Source organism: Bubalus kerabau, chromosome 6 (genome assembly GCF_029407905.1).
Source record: "Bubalus kerabau isolate K-KA32 ecotype Philippines breed swamp buffalo chromosome 6, PCC_UOA_SB_1v2, whole genome shotgun sequence".
Lineage (NCBI taxonomy): Eukaryota > Metazoa > Chordata > Mammalia > Artiodactyla > Bovidae > Bubalus > Bubalus kerabau.
The window spans coordinates 89,393,499-89,409,648 of record NC_073629.1 but is presented as its reverse complement, the minus strand read 5'-3'; the positions used below and the strand labels follow the sequence as shown (position 1 = coordinate 89,409,648).

Genomic DNA, 16,150 nt, shown 5'->3' with positions numbered 1-16,150 from the left:
AGATCAGTATCCTTTGATCACTGTTACTCTGGCAGCACAATTCATGTGCTTAGTAGATACTCAATAAATACTTACTGAATTGACTTGAAATGGGTTGTCACTGTGAGAGTGGGTTGTCAGCTTTGAGTTGAAATGGGTTGAAATGGGTTGTCAGCTGTGAGAGTCCTAAAGTGGGTGCTCTGAGGTCCCTTCGACTGAGCTACTCTAGTTTACGTTTGAGCCATCCCACCTGTTACCAGTGCTAATTATCTACCCGCTAAATGGAAAAGATATGACTGATCAGCCACGATGCATCAATACCTTCATGTTTATTGTTATTATTTTTACTTTAATCATTCTTAAAGACTGCCTTACTTGGTGTAATGATGAGTGGTCCCTGAAATCACTGTGAATGAATATAACAGCTGAGACATACTTGGAAAAAATCCATAGAGGATTAGCGGTTAATGGTGCATCTCTCCCACGCATCCTGACATGCACAGTAGTTTTCCCAACACCTTTTGGGCCCCAAGTCTGTGTTTTCTTCCTTATGACTAAGATAATAAAATTCTAAAAATTCTAAGCTCTCAATAGGTAGAAGAATCACAATCCATGTGTGTGCACATACACATTTTGGAGAAGGAGGAAGAATGCCAGGAATGGGGGGGGCGGTCAAGCAAGCTCATACCCAAAGCCCTGGCTCCCCACCTCCCCCTGTCCCTTCTCTGCTGCTGTCTCCTTGGATCTTGCATCTGTCCAATGTCTGACCTCTAGGACTCATTCTGCATGTCAGGCTTGCCTGCTGGACAAGGCAATTCCAGTTTTTGATGTACTGGAAATTTACTCCTCGCACAGGTCATGTCTTCTTTCAGACTCTGGAGAGGTCCACTGGGGCAGATGGATCCTGGCACTGCCTATTATGTGACATAAACAGTGGTAGTGGTAGTGACATCCTGCACACCAAGGGTACAGACCAACCTTGACAACCACCTGGACCCCAGCTCATCACTGAAACAGATGAACATTCTTAACATTCGGCTCCAATCCCTGCACATCTCCTGCCATTCCCCACAGTCATTTACTTCGTGGCTTTTGTTTTTTAAACAATCTTGAACACACCTCAGTTTCACATGCCTCTTTTCTTTATCTGTGCCATTTCCTCTAACTGGAATGTTCTGCCTGTTGCTTCTTTAACTTGGGAAACCTTTTCATTTCCCCAAATCTATGTATTCCTTTTTTGTGCATCCTCTCTTCTGGACCCCTTTTTGGAAGAATCAGATTTCCCTTCTCTCAGTCCAATTGCATTTTCTGCCCCATGTCCTTTTCAAAATCTTACAACATTTTAATTATTGTTTTCTATGTCTGACTGTCCTGACTACAAAGTGAACTTGTCAAAGGCAAGGCACCACACTTTTCCTTTGTATTCCAAACACCTAACATAGCGCTAAACACAATGTGCACAGTAAATATTAGATATGTTTGACAAAAGAAAAGCGAATAAATGGACCAATGAAGGAAAGGTGGATAGATGGGCAAACAAGTGAATGACTCCCTGTTCCATGCCTTAGAGGATTGTTATCCACTAAACTGCTACTGGAAGTCACATATCACCAAAATGTGCTAATGGTGAACCTGGGCAGATGATCTCCAGCTGAAAACCGTGTCTTGAGAGATACAGAATAGTATTCATTGCATTGTTACTCCTGACCAGTGAAAACATTTGCCCTGCAAATCATAGACACAGGGACTGCATCAAATCTTCCTTTCATTCTCTATCTGTAGCTTCAAATAAACACCATCAAAAGTCACTTAAAATGCTCCACATCTCCACTTCTTCTTTTGTAAAATAACTTTAATATATAATTTGAAGTTATTTGGAGGACAACATGCTGTAATTCATGGGGCAGTATAAAGTGAGGGGCTTATCACCCAGTAGCCAATAAATGCACATGGTCCTCCTCTTATATTACCATGGGTTCTGAACCTAACTTATATTCTCATGTAGTCTGCTATGGTAGAGACTACAACCTGTACCCCCCCACTGGGCCACATTTACCAGCCTCCCTTGCAGCTAGGAGTGGGCTTCTGACTGGTTCTAGCCCATGGACCAAAAGTATCAATAGAAATGAAAAGGGCCATTTTCAGGTCTTGTTCATAAAAACCACTTATGGACACTCTTCCCTTGGCCTTTTTTACCTTTCTGGAATGGAAGCCAGCCCCAGGAAGACCTTGGACCTATATACAGGAAATGATGGGCCTTTCCTTAGCCTATATTCCTGAATGGCTCATGGAAAAGAGATGCCTGCCAATCAGCTCAACTGTCCAGGGCTACTACAGGAGAAAGAAGTTCACTCTGCTTTCTCTTGAATTATGCATTTATGCTAAGTGGCTGGAATTCTCCTAACTAACACCACTGTATGCTCCTTAACACCCAAATCCACAGCACTGAACATACCATAGAACTAGAACAGTGCTTGGCCAATGGTATATACTCATCTAAGGCTTCTAAAAGAAATGAGGGGGAAAAAAAATGAAGAAACCCACACCTACATCAGCTAACAAGTGTCAGGGCTGAAAATGTGTCCTTGAGTTTGACTTCATGGACTTTGTCAAAATTGACTATAAAAACAGTGTTCAAAGTATTATAGTTTCTGGCTTCCCTGCCGTGTAATTCTCAGCACATATTGATTTTGAAGCTCAGATCTTTGCAATTCCCTGATAATGCTATTCCTCAGAATAATGAAGCAGGAAGGTCCCCAACGCCCACAATTGTGCTGGGAGGGTAGGAGCTGTGATTTTCTTTAACCACAGGTATCTGCCTTTGCTCAGGCCCTCATTATAGTGTATGGGATGTTATTTAATCTTCAATGAATTTTTTCCTAACACTTTTTCTCCTCCTTATGAAACCCAGTCAAGTCTCTTGCAGATGCTGTGTTGCCTTCACTAACAGGCTTCCCAGGACAATCATGAGAATTAACCCTCTTGATCTGTGATGCCCCTCAACAAGGGAAGCATGCTAAGCTCAGGATCCCTAGATATGGGCAGTGCCAAGTCAGACCTTCTCTAAAGGTTTTAAGCAGTGATTCAGACTTGAACTGATTATTCAACTGTCACGTGTTTACTGAAGGCCTTCCAAGTGCTTTTTGCTGGTGAGGAATGCATGATTTACTTGTGAAATGTGACAAACAATTGAGCACGGGCACAGAATTTTGATGTGGTCCTTGGACATATAGAGAAAAACATCCATTTTCTGTATTATGCTGATTTATCTACTCCGTCATTTTTTAGTTTCTTGAGTATCACGTCCCAGACCTTATTCTAGGAACTGGAGCTATATCTCTGTATAAAACAATGTCCCCAACTCTCATGAAGCTCTCGACAAAACAGTCCTGCTTATAATTTGATCTTAACATACCATACCTCTTCTGATTTTGTACATGTTATCTCTCTACCCAGAATGCCTGGTGCTCTTTCCATTACTGCACTCCATCTGTTTAACTTCCTGTGTCTGACAACTATCTCCATGCAAAATTTTGCCTGGGCATTTCCTCCTCTATTATACTGCTCTGATAATTTAATTTTTTTAGACTAAAACCTGTCCTACTCTGGGTGTCTTGCAATAATCTTCTTTTTTGCATTTGGCACATTCAGGCTTCCTTGGTGACTCAGCTGGTAACAATCTGCCTGCCATGCAGGAGGCCCGGGTTTGATCCTGGGTTAGAAAGATCCCCTGGAGAAGAGAATGGCTACCCACTCCAGTATTCCTGCCTGGAGAATTCCATGGACAGAGGAGCCTGGTGGGCTACAGTCCACGGGATCACAAAGAATCAGACACGACTGAGAAACTAACATGCAATTAGGGATGTACAGGTCTACCACCTCTCCAAAGGTGGTAATCGAAGGCAAGGCTTGAGTCTCTTCTACCTTTAGGTCCCAGTGCCTAGAATCAGCTGGCCCACAAAACTTCAGCCAACCTTTGCTCTCCTCAACTCAACTGCAAAGGAGGAAATCAAATCCCACTGAAATGGAAGTGCCTGCCCAAGACAACAGAACTAGTTGGTAGAAGAGCTGAAACTAATTCATGCCCTTGCTCAGATGAATCAAATACATTGCCATGGACTTTGTGGTTTGCAGTTTTGTCTGGAGACAAATGTTAGTTCCTCATTTCAATTGGCAGAATATAGTGCATCCATCTCTCTAGGTTTTGTACTATAACTATTTGTGTCAGTAATCTTTCAATCTTTTATATTCAGGTTATACTTACTAAGGAATAAAAATATGTAAAACTAAGGTAGTGCCTACACAAGGGGCTCATAACCTAGGGAGATGGCAAATATACTAAAAACTAGAACATTTAGCTTCCTCTTTCTAGCCTACTATAAAATCCTTTAAGGACAAACTGAGAGAGTTCTTTAATGGGACTTTCCTATTACCTAGCACAGAAAGCTAGGTTCCAATAAAGTCTATAAAAAACAGACTCACTCCAAAAACCTTTTTAAGATTTTCCAGTTCCTGACATTACAGCAAAATTCTATAGCCTTTCATAATTTGTACATGCCTATCAATGCAGAATAATGGGCCCACAGCAAAGATTCATTCACCAGCCAACTGCTTTTCATTAATTCATTATTTTGGTAAATACACATATTTAGGTTTTTTTTACATCAGTAAATTACTAAATGCTTTATATGCATAATTTCATGTATTTCTTTTAAGGGAAATGCTTCTATTCCTTATTTTACAGAAGAGAAATCTGATATCCATAAAGGTGAACTAACTTGATTAAAGTCATCCAGACAGTATTTTTCTGACCCAAGATTTAAACTGTGTTCAAAAGTTGTGTGTGTGTGTGGTAGTGCCATGAGGGTGGGGGTGGGGAAGGGGTAGTATTAATTTGCTGGGAAAAACAAAATGTGGTATCACTGAATTCATAGACAAAATCATATATTATTTTTAAATTTTTTTTAGCAAATAATATATCTTTTAAAAACTTTTTAAATAAATTGCTTTGACCACACAATGCAGCACGTGGCATCTTAGCTCCCTGACCAAGTATCACACCCATGCCTCCTGCATGGAAGCACGGAGCCCTAACCTAACCACTGGATCACCAGGGAAGTCCCCATATAGCATTTTAAATAAAGGCCTTGATATGTTTAGTTGTCCACATGTCACCCTGGACTACCAAAAAAGTCAACACATCTTACCAATGTAAATGGTAGTCCCTTCAATATGCTAGTTTACATAGTCAACTGTCTGTGTAAGTGTGAAACATTTCTTTGAAGTGGAAAGTCTTGCTTCAAAGCAGAAAAGCAATGGCATTGGGGCTGCCAGCTTCCAGGGCCGTTTCTGAAAACCCAGTCATCAGACTGCCTTGATATCACTGTTCATCACCAGTGTCCTTAGCACCTATTGAAATGCTGAGATTTATGGAATATTTTGTAAGGATGTACACAGCTTCATCTTCTACCCAGACAGCTCCTTAAGAGGCCAACCTTTTAAAACTGTCTAGCCTGCTGGAGATGAATAATTTTGTAAACGAAGTATTTAAAAGGTTTAGTGTGTGATACAGCGAGTAACCCCGAGAACACTGAAATGGCCAGTAAGAAGCTTAAACTCGCTCTTGAGGAGACAGAAAAAGACATCATTAGACAAGTGCTTATAACTGCTGCCCCCCTGATTTTCTCATTTCAGGACTTTTATCAGCTCAGCCTTAACAGAAAATAAAGCAAAGCAAAAAAAAAAAAAATCTTTCCTTTTAACTTGCTTATGGAAAGAAAAAGGATTTTTTTTTTCTTTCCTGGTCCCTGAAATCCTTTTCTTCCCAACAAAACCTGCTGGGAGAAGTTTTCTTCCTTTCTTTGGAGACAGTGATTCTGGAAACAGAAAATGGTGGCCTTTCTATGCGATCAGAGGGTGTGGGAGGGGCCCGTGTTCGCTGATGTGAGGCACTAATAGGGAATGACCTTTGTCACCATGAGCCCTCCAGCAGCCACGCTCCATAGAAACCTACCTCCGGGCCCACAAGCCTGAACACTGAGCAGAGACTCTCTGGACAGGATGAAAGTGAAACACACCTGCGGCTGTCTTCCTTTTCCTTTAAGTCCTTAAGAATAAATCACAGCCATTGTTACCCCAATATTAGTGAGTCAGAGACATCAAAGAAGGGCTCTCTATAACTGAAAAGAATACATTTAATAATAGGGGAAAATTCCTATTACAGCCAATACAAAGATACATTCATTTGTCCTTCTCTTATATTTAAAAAAAAAAAATCTTTCATCCATTGCTAATTATCAGTACAAACCTGGCCCACAGCCCGTGTTCTCCTATTTGATTCTGCATCCAAGAAGATAAAATGTCATGCAAGTAAAACCAGCCCCTGCAACCTAAGTATTGGATGAAGAACTCATGCAGCTTATTACAAAGGAGTCAAGATGAGGTGAAGGCTCTTATTCTGATTCCAGTGATCATAATAACAAACCTCAGGGCTATTTTAAGGGTATCTTTAAAACAATGAAGAACTGCATTAGGAAGTATTTATTTCGTGAAACAAAAAAGCAAAACGCAACAAGAAATCAGTTTGACAACCTCCTTTCAGATGGATTCGATGTAAGGCTAATTGCTCTTTCTTCCCCAAATGTGCATTCATTTACATACTCAACTATAAGTTCATGAGCCTTTACTGTGTACCAAACACGACATCTCACATGTCTAGTTGGAGATATGGAAAAGTATACTGCCAGTGAAAATACACTGTGCTAAGAAATACAACAGATGTAAAATAAATGCAGATGCCTGGCTCTCTGAGATGAAGGGCCCCCACCCCCAGCAGAATGGGGCATGAATTAGAGGCAAAGCTTCAGGGCCGAGAGAGCACAGGCTCTAAGGTCCTACCAACAAATAGCTGCGCACGGCTGGAGTGTAGCTATGAATCAAGGGGAGTAGATGGCAGGCACTTCATGAATGGGCTTAAAACCATGCTAACCTGAAAGACTAGAAAGCAGAAGAGTAGCAGGACCAGTTCTGTGTTTTCAGTTCAGTTGCTCAGTCTTGTCCGACTTTGTGACCCCATGAATCGCAGCACACCAGGCCTCCCTGTCCATCACCAATTCCTGGAGTTCACTCAAACTCTTATCCATCGAGTCGGTGATGCCATCCAGCCATCTCATCCTCTGTCATTCCCTTCTCCTGCCCCCAATCCCTCCCAGCATCAGAATCTTTTCCAATGAGTCAACTCTTCCCATAAGGTGGCCAAAGTATTGGAGTTTCAGCTTCAGCATCAGTCCTTCCAAAGAGCACCCGGGACTGATTTCCTTTAGAATGGACTGGTTGGATCTCCTTGTAGTCCAAGGGACTCTCAAGAGTCTTCTCCAACATCACAGTTCAAAAGCACCAATTCTTTGGCGCTCAGCTTTCTTCACAGTCCAACTTTCACATCCATACATGACTCCTGGAAAAACCATAGCCTTGACTAGATGGACCTTTGTTGGCAAAGTAATGTCTCTGCCTTTCAATATGCTACCTAGGTTGGTCATAACTTTCCTTCCAAGGAGTAAGCGTCTTTTAATTTCACGGCTGCAATCACCATCTGCAGTGATTTTGGAGCCCAGAAAAATAAAGTCTGACACTGTTTCCACTGTTGCCCCATCTATTTCCCATGAAGTGATGGGACCAGATGCCATGATCTTCGTTTTCTGAATGTGGAGCTTTAAGCCAACTTTTTCACTCTCCTCTTTCACTTTCATCAAGAGGCTTTTTAGTTCCTCTTCACTTTCTGCCATAAGGGTGGTGTCATCTGCATATCTGAGGTTATTGATATTTCTCCCGGCAATCTAGATTCCAGCTTGTGCTTCTTCCAGCCCAGCGTTTCTCATGATGTACTCTGCATGTAAGTTAAATAAGCAGGGTGACAATATACAGCCTTGACGTTCTGTGTTTTAGACAGATGATTTCAGACATCCAAGGGCCAGGTAGATTGGCTGTATGGATCAAGCTGAAGTGAGTCCACACAGTGGAGCCCCTCACCCTCTTTCAAAGGACAGGAAGTTAGCATTAGCCCTTTCATCCCTCTCTATTGCCATTTCTAGTAAGAGAAGGGGTGCATGATCTGATCCTCGGGACTGGGAATGAATGTAGGGAGTGGAGTGCAGACCATCTGGGGTTCTGTTTCAGGATCTACATAATGAGAGTGAGGGCGTTGGTGTCGGGCCAATCAGGGCGTTAGTGTCGGGCCAATCAGGCCAATCAGGGGCAATCTGCCTCTGATTGGGTGAGGGAAGTCCTGTTTGGGTAGGGGAAGAAGCAAGGGGAAGATATTAGTAGAACATTGTCTTCACCCCTCCCTGACCAGCTGAGTAACTGTGACTTTGACTCCAGGAGGTCTCCAGATACAGACTTGGAGGGCAAGGAGGATGAAGACTGATTCCAACCTTAGATCTAAGCCACACACTCCGGGCCCAGCTTTGCCAGCAACATGTAGGTATTTTCTATATCTGGTTCCCCATGTCGTGTTTGCAGTTAGCTCAAAATGCAGAGAGAGAGGGGCACACAAGTAAGTAACCCTTATGAAGATTCCCCAAGAAGAATCCAAATCACACAAATGGCAAGGGGGCTGAAAAGGACAAAAAGAGATTTCAGAGATACTGAAGGCTGGATTTGGGATCTGGATCAGCAGTACATCAGTGAATGATCTTTCAAAAATCACCACAAAACAAAACCACTGAAACACCTTTCAATTGCCAAGAGGAAACCCTGGAATTTAGCACTTATATTTCTGTATTTCTTGATATTGTTGGTATATATTTACTTTTCATATAAAACTTCTTTGTGTCAAAAAAAAAAAAAAAAACAAACACATGTTAAGACCATCTTCTACGTCCCAAGTATTTCAGTCTCTCTGATGAAAAATAATTGCTTTGAAGGGGGAGGGGCGGATGTTGTTGGGACATCCTTAATCAGCGCATTACCCGATAGGACATTTATTAAGGATAAAACATTTCTTTTATCCCAATAGCTGCCTCAGCGGTTGTTAAGATGAGAAGGGGGAGGGGAAAGAAAGCCTTTATCATTTCCTGATCTCTCTAGCAAATTGCCAATTTATGCACAGAATATTACAAATACTGCTGAATTATTTGAGCCTGGAATTAATTTAGAGAATCTTCTCCTCCTTTGAGTGCCCAGGGATTTGGCTTATCTTTATTTGCTGAAGGAACCATGTCACTGAAAGCAGTCTCAGGATTATTTCAAGTGAATGAATAATGAAATTGCCCAGCTTTCTAATGGTTTCCAAATTCCATGACTAGCTCTGGAAGCTCTTGTGGGCTAGTTCATCAGCTGGGTCCCCTCACTGTAGGTGAAGCACACCCAGACTTGAAACAGGAGCTTCTGCATAGAGTAATTAAAGGCAGTGAGGAAAACCCAGTGTCACCAGGGGTTACAGAAGGCTGCTTTGGCAAACGCAGAGAAGATATTTCATCCTTCAGACAGTATCATTAAGGTAACACACACAAAATAATCAATTACCAAAAGCGGCTAGTTTTTAATAATCCTTCACTAATGTGAAATCCCTTCATCATATCAGAAATCATTGCTCTTGTCAGTGATAAGAATGTGCCAAAGAAAGGAGAGGACTTCTTGACTTTAACACATGATAAACAAAGGATCCAAATAAATTACTGCTTTACACAAAGTTTCCTCTGTACCCTAGCTAACCTCCTAAAAATCCTCTACTCATCCATGCTGGTCAGTTATGTAACCAGTAATCATTCTGGATACCCATTTCCTTTTCTCATCTTGCTAAGCCATGAATATTTACTGTAGAAGACAATACAAATACAAAAATGAAAACAAAATGCACACAATCTACAAAATCAAATCTACACTTAATCTACAAAATCTACACACTTACTATCTGGACTGTTTCACTCTAATAATTAATTCCTCTACTCCTACTCACATACATACACACAGAGAGATAAAACTGAAGATTAAAATTGAAGCAGACATTCATTCTGCTTTTGCATTGAGATCTTAAGAATCTTGTCAAGTCCTTAACCATTTAAAAAACTTATGGTATATGATACTCTATCTTAAGACCATAACACAGAATTTAAGAGACTACTGATTCTTTTTTAATTACTGAATCCTCAGCATTCAAAACAGTGCCTGGCAGATAGCAGGCACTCAATAAACACCTGATGAAAGGATAAATTAAATAGCATAAAAGAACAAACAATGAATGAATGAATGGTTTTTACCCTGAAAACATTGAAATAATTCAGCTGTGCAATCCCAGGGCTTCTCTTAGAAACCATTAGGTCAGAAGCAGGCACCATCATGATAAAAGTCTGGAGTTAATATAGTATGTGTCAAACCTGGTTATGAAATTGTCTTAACTCACTTTATTATATGCTTTATGTATCAATATATTCTCTGAAATCCAAACAACACATCTCTTCCAGGATGACAAGAAAAATCCAGGCCCTCTGTTCTGTTTAAAAAAAAAAAAAAATACTGTGTCTTTTCTGTAAGAGTATCTGGTCTCTTTTTCAGTCTACTGTCTAAATCAGAATGCTATTCCAGCATACTAAAAAGCCTCTCTTATAATAGTTCCGATAATTCTATTGAACTGGGACTTCAAGGCATTAAAATAAACAGTTGTAAATATCTACTGATTAAGCATTAAACATAAGATATCATCAAATTGCTAAGTTCAAGGGGCTGCCATTTCCCGACTATTCAGCTCTTTTGGTGCAATTTTGATACATTTGCCTTAATGTGCCATTTGTGAAATGTATATCTTAAATCAGCAGTGAAATGAAACCAACATCATTAATTCTACAAAAATCAGGGAACTGCCACATGTATTATCCTGCCCTATGCAATGTTATCAGCATGGTACTTCCCAGGCTGGATATTACAATTGCTCAATATTATCCCTTATTACTTTAAAGGCAATTTTACATTTCACATCCAAATTAATGGCTAATCTCAACAGGCTTATTATGTTTAATTACTTTTTATTCCTGAATCCTCCCTTTCTCCCTGCTCATTCTTTCCTCAAATGATGGTCAAAAACTTGAGGTATAATCAGAGAGCACAAAAGTTGTTAAATGGTGAATGCTGATTAGAACAGAGGCAGGATCTGGAACTGAAGCTCTGCAAATGCAAGAGCAAAGAGTCTCTGAGACCTACAAAAAGGTCATATTTGATCAGCTGAAAAATTTCGCCAAGGACAAAATGTCTAGGTCCAGCTCTGTTTCTAACATGCCACATCCTTAAGCAAGTTGCTAAATCCCTCTGGTCTTCAGGTTCCATATGTATCCATCAGAGCCTCCCTGTATCAGAGCCAACGTCACACCCACACACATGTAGGGTCCCTCTGGCCCTACCGTCATCCACAGTTTTAGCTAGAAGCGCTAGCTTGCACCCACCTGGCACCCAGCTTTCTAGACATGGCTGATCTTTTCAGATCCTGACCTTGTGCCTCACTTCCTGTCACCTTGCTTTGTCCTTCAGACTCAAATCTTTGAAGACTGTGGCCAGCTCTGTATTCTGGTTTTCCTTCTTGATCAAGGTGTGAACTGATCAGCTTGGCTGTTTCCTGAAGTGGTACAAACCCTGGCCCTCTCTAGAAGCATCTAAATCTAGCTCAGACTTCCTTAACCAGGTGGTCCCATTTTTCAAAGCAGCCTTCAGTGACCCCAATAGTCTGGCGGTCATTGTTCCTGGACCAGACCCGTATCAGTCCCTGGGCCCATTCTGATGAAAGCAGGATTTATATCATTGACTTCAAAATCTTAGGGCCTGGCATTATTTGTCCTTAGAAACCTAGGCTCTGGGCCCAGCAGTCTTACCTGAGGTTCTTCAGCTGGCAGTCAGACCTGGGATCAAGAGGCCCCAGAATGACTTCCCTGCGCAAATCCTATTTCTAACCTGAGGTACCGCCTTCTGTTGATCATGGTATCAGCTCTTGAGTTCTGCAGGATTGCTCTTCCTCCCACCCTAACCTTCTCTAGGACAGGAGCCAGACTTGAGCCTCTTTCTGGTTCCATGGTCCTGCCTTCTACTAACACACTGCACAGGTTATATTGACACGCCGGCAGCCTCCACAGTACGGACTCTCACCTCCATCCTCCAAAACTGTGCCTTGTCAGCTTCTCTGGAACTCTGAGTACTGGCTAAATACCACCTGATGTAAAACTGAAAACTAAGCATAGCAATTGTTTATAAAGTGTCTACAGTGGATAAGGTACTTGCATTATCTCTTTTATGTATTCCCAACAATCCACATATGGAAAATGCTATTATCCCATTTTAAAGACGAAGAAAATCAGATGATCCAGGGTGTCACCGAAGTGAAAATTAGAGACTGGACTTGATCCAGATCTTTTCTGTGCTGGTTGGATTCTCTATTTATATTAACTTCTTGTGGTGGCTGTAAAAAATTATCCAAAACATGGTGTCTTAATGCAACAGCTATTTATTCTCTCAGAGTTATAGAAGCTAGAAGTCTACGGTCAGTTTCACTGGGCTGAAATCAAAGTCCTGGAAACACTCTGCTCCCTCCAGAGGCCCTGGGAGAGAATCCTATTCTTGTCCCTGCCAGCTTCTGATGGTTGCTGGCATTCCTTGGCTTATGGCCTCATCACTCCTATCTCTGCCTCTGTGGTTACATTACATTCTTTTATGTCAATTTCCCTTAGTCTTCTTCAACAAAAACTACTTGTGATTGCATTTAATCTATACCTAAATAATGCAGGACAATCTCCCTAATGCCAGATCTGTAATTTAATCACATCTACAAAGTCCCATAAATGTTAATGTTCACAAGCTCTTAGGATTAGGACATGGATACTTTAGGGGGTCATTTTTCAGCCTATCAAATTAGTAAACAATCCATTCCCAAATTCCATTCATTGAAAGCACTGGATTCTTTTTTTGGCATTGTGAATATAGTATTAATAGTCATAAGAGTGAACTTCCTCAGTTTCCAGAACAATGTGCCTGTATTTCTCACATCCGAGACCTCATATATTCTTCAAAGCATCAGGAAAGTAGGCATTAGCCTATTCATGCTACCACATGGGAAATCGAAGCTCAGGGGGACACAAATTTTCACTAAGGGTCACAAGTGAAGACGGAAGCACATGAGGTGCGCCCAATAAGGTGAGCATGAATGCTCTTCTGCCTGACCAATCACCATCCCTCCTCCCAGACCCTTCTCCACCCCATCCATTCCCTTCCTAGCTTCAGGAAATGTCCTCTCTCCTGCATTCCAAGCAGGTGGGGAGTCCCCAGGGCACTCTGCGTGCTCTGTCTCTATTACCCAGAGTGGTGCTTTTGTCCTTCATTTCTAACACATCGAGATAAAGATTTCAATGAGTTTTTCTCCCAAATCACTTCCCTCATCTATAAACTGCGTTACTTTTTCCCCTTGTAATTATTCTACATTTTTGTACTTTGAACTACATTTACCATCTGGCTAGCCCAATTACGCAAATGATCCAAATCCTTTTGATTCTGGTTAAACTGCTGGCTTTCCACTTCTAAAATCATCTGTGAACCTGGATGTGACACAGCAAGTCATAAATAGATGGCAGTGGGAAGGTGGGCGGTGGGATGAGGTGGGGGAGACATGTCAGGATGATGTCAGAGAAAGAATGGGAGGTGCAGGCTCGGGGTGGGGAGTGAATTCTGGACCCACTTCCCCCAGGAGCTGGGGAGTTAACTGTCTAAATATCCAAATGCAGCAGGTTCAGCACCTTTGATGTCTCATTTCCTCATGCTACAAAGAAATGAATTCTACATTCTCGCCTCCTTGGAAGATTTTTGAGGATTAATGAGATGGGTTTGATTAAGCACCTTGGAGAGCAACACCACACAGCTAATTGACAACTAGATGATGTTGCACAGTAGCTGTTGTGAAAAGTGGGAAGTCCCTGTGTCTACAGCATATCCTCTGGTCTCTGCCTTCCCTGTGCAGGGTGTTCATTGCATCCAGGCCCCTGTTTAATCTCTTCCTGTTCATGAACCATTCAGCCAGCAAAATATACTAAGAATCAGCTGAGGACGTAATGACCACAGTACTTGCTCTTGTCCTTGGGAGACTCACAGTTTAGATGGGAGGCAGACGAGTAAAGAAGTGATTGAAACAGTGAAGTGAGGCCTGGAGGAGGGAAGCAGGATATCCTACACGAGTAGAAAAGAAAGTTACCTAATTCAAACTGGGGCCAGCCCATCAGGGCATCTGATTCCAGAATGAGGGATAGCTGAACTAATTCTTAACCTGCAGGCAGGAGTTGGCCTTGAGAGGGAGAGGAGCACCCCAGGCTGAGAAGAGGGCACCTGCAAAGATCTAAAGGAGGAGAGAGCAGGGAAGGTTCCGGGAGATTTGAGGCTCTGCTAGCTCCTGGTGGGCAAAGGCAAAGCAAAGCAATGGTGAGAAACTGCAGAAAACAGAGCGAATAACACACAAGTGAAGGCATTTGTAATTTACTTGGGTCACAAGGCAATTAGTGTGCTGCTGCTATGTAGTCACTAAGTCATATCCAACTCTTTTCGACCTCACGGACTGTAGCCTGCCAGGTTCCGCTGTCCATGGGACTTTCCCAGGCAAGAATACTGGAGTGGGTTGCCATTTCCTTTTTGAGGGGATCTTCCCTACATAGGGATCAAATACATGTCTTCTGCTTGGCAGGTGGATTCTTTACCACTGAGCCACCTGGGAAGCCCAACTAGTGCACAAAAAGTAGTAAAAAGATTATGAATAAGTTTTAAGAGAAATTTATCGCCTTGCCAACTGCTGCCAATGATTTTGCAGGTTTCTGCAATCCTGCTGTGGGATCTGAATGATTGAAAACAGACCAGGATATCAAAAACTAACTGAGATGGCTTTCACAGCTTCAAGATAATCAGGTTTGGGTTTTGGTTGTTGTAGTTGTGGTTTTACATTATCCTGCATTTATTCTTGTTTGCTATTATACTGAGCAAGAAAGGAGTGAGGTGATTTTAAAAAAATGACACAAGTTTGCAAACGTCAAGGTTGTTCTTCATTGTCTAATCAACACAGAAAGCATCCTTAAAGACACAGAACTCTATAATATATGCAGCACTGACTCTCAGACACACTAAGAACAATTCCAAGAAGCACCTTGCTGCCCAGTTCTGTGGGCAGAGAGATAGAAAAACAAAGACTCCATTGCTTCACCCACACTCGACAAGGCTGGTTCCACACCAGGTGTCATCCTCGGGTCCAGAGCAGGGAGAAAAGGAGAACCCAGTCCCTCCTTCCTCCAAGGTGACCACACTTTAGGGTGGGTGATCCAGACAATTCTCACCATATCATGGTTAGAGGAATCCACCAGCACCTGAATGCTTATTGAATGCCAGAGAGAATAGCAAACTCACTGCATGCATGATCTCATTTAAATTTCATAAGAACCTTATGGGACAGGATCATTTGGCACATCCATTTAGCAGACCACAAAACTGAGTCTCAAGTTACCCAATTTAAGCTATTTTTCCAAGCCACCTCACTACCCTCAGGAAAACATAGAATCACAATTCAAATTTAAATCAGGATGAATTCCAAACTTAGAACCTTTGCTACTGACAACTTGACTGTCAAGAGCTAATGCAATGGCATAAATTGCAAAGATCCTGAGGCTACACAGCACAGAAAAGGGTCTTTACAAGATCCTCTAACCCAATAAGCCCCCAGGGTATGAATTAGAAAACTGAGGCACACAGCAGTCAGGTGACCCACTAAAGGTAAAAAAACAACTTCGAGGTGTCCAGCGCTCTTGGTTCCTCACACTCAGAGTGATTTTGCTTTACATTTGCCCCTATCACTCTGTGGCCCATGTCAGCAGGACTTGGGCTGTTTTCAGGCCACACAATGCCAGCTCTTTTAATCAGAGGGGGTTGGTTTCTACTCTGCAGCAGGTAGCATGGTTAAAAGAGCTCATTATGGAGACAGTCAGCCTGGGTTCCCAGCCTAGATCTGTTGTGTAACCTCTCTGTGCTAGTTTCCCATTGCATGAAATGAGGCCCAATAGCTATCAATCAGGTTTGTTCTCAGGATTAAATGAGTTACTATGTGTAAGGGACTCAGATATCTAAGACACCCTCCTAATCTGTTGGGATACACCGGCACTCTCATTCTCTA

At 41.9% G+C, this 16,150-nt stretch overlaps 1 protein-coding gene and 1 long non-coding RNA gene across 39 annotated transcripts in view; one reads left to right on the top strand and one right to left on the bottom strand.

Annotated features, from left to right (window-relative positions):
- DAB1 (DAB adaptor protein 1) overlaps nucleotides 1-16,150 on the bottom strand; it is a 956,508-nt gene that overhangs the window by 254,730 nt on the left and 685,628 nt on the right. The gene's annotated exons all lie outside the window — the stretch shown is intronic.
- The window catches only part of LOC129655400 (uncharacterized), a 57,177-nt gene that overhangs the window by 22,094 nt on the left and 18,933 nt on the right, over nucleotides 1-16,150 (top strand). The window contains exon 2 of the long non-coding RNA XR_008715982.1: nucleotides 14,804-14,898. This is a non-coding gene — a long non-coding RNA (uncharacterized LOC129655400). The remainder of the gene's footprint in view (nucleotides 1-14,803; nucleotides 14,899-16,150) is intronic.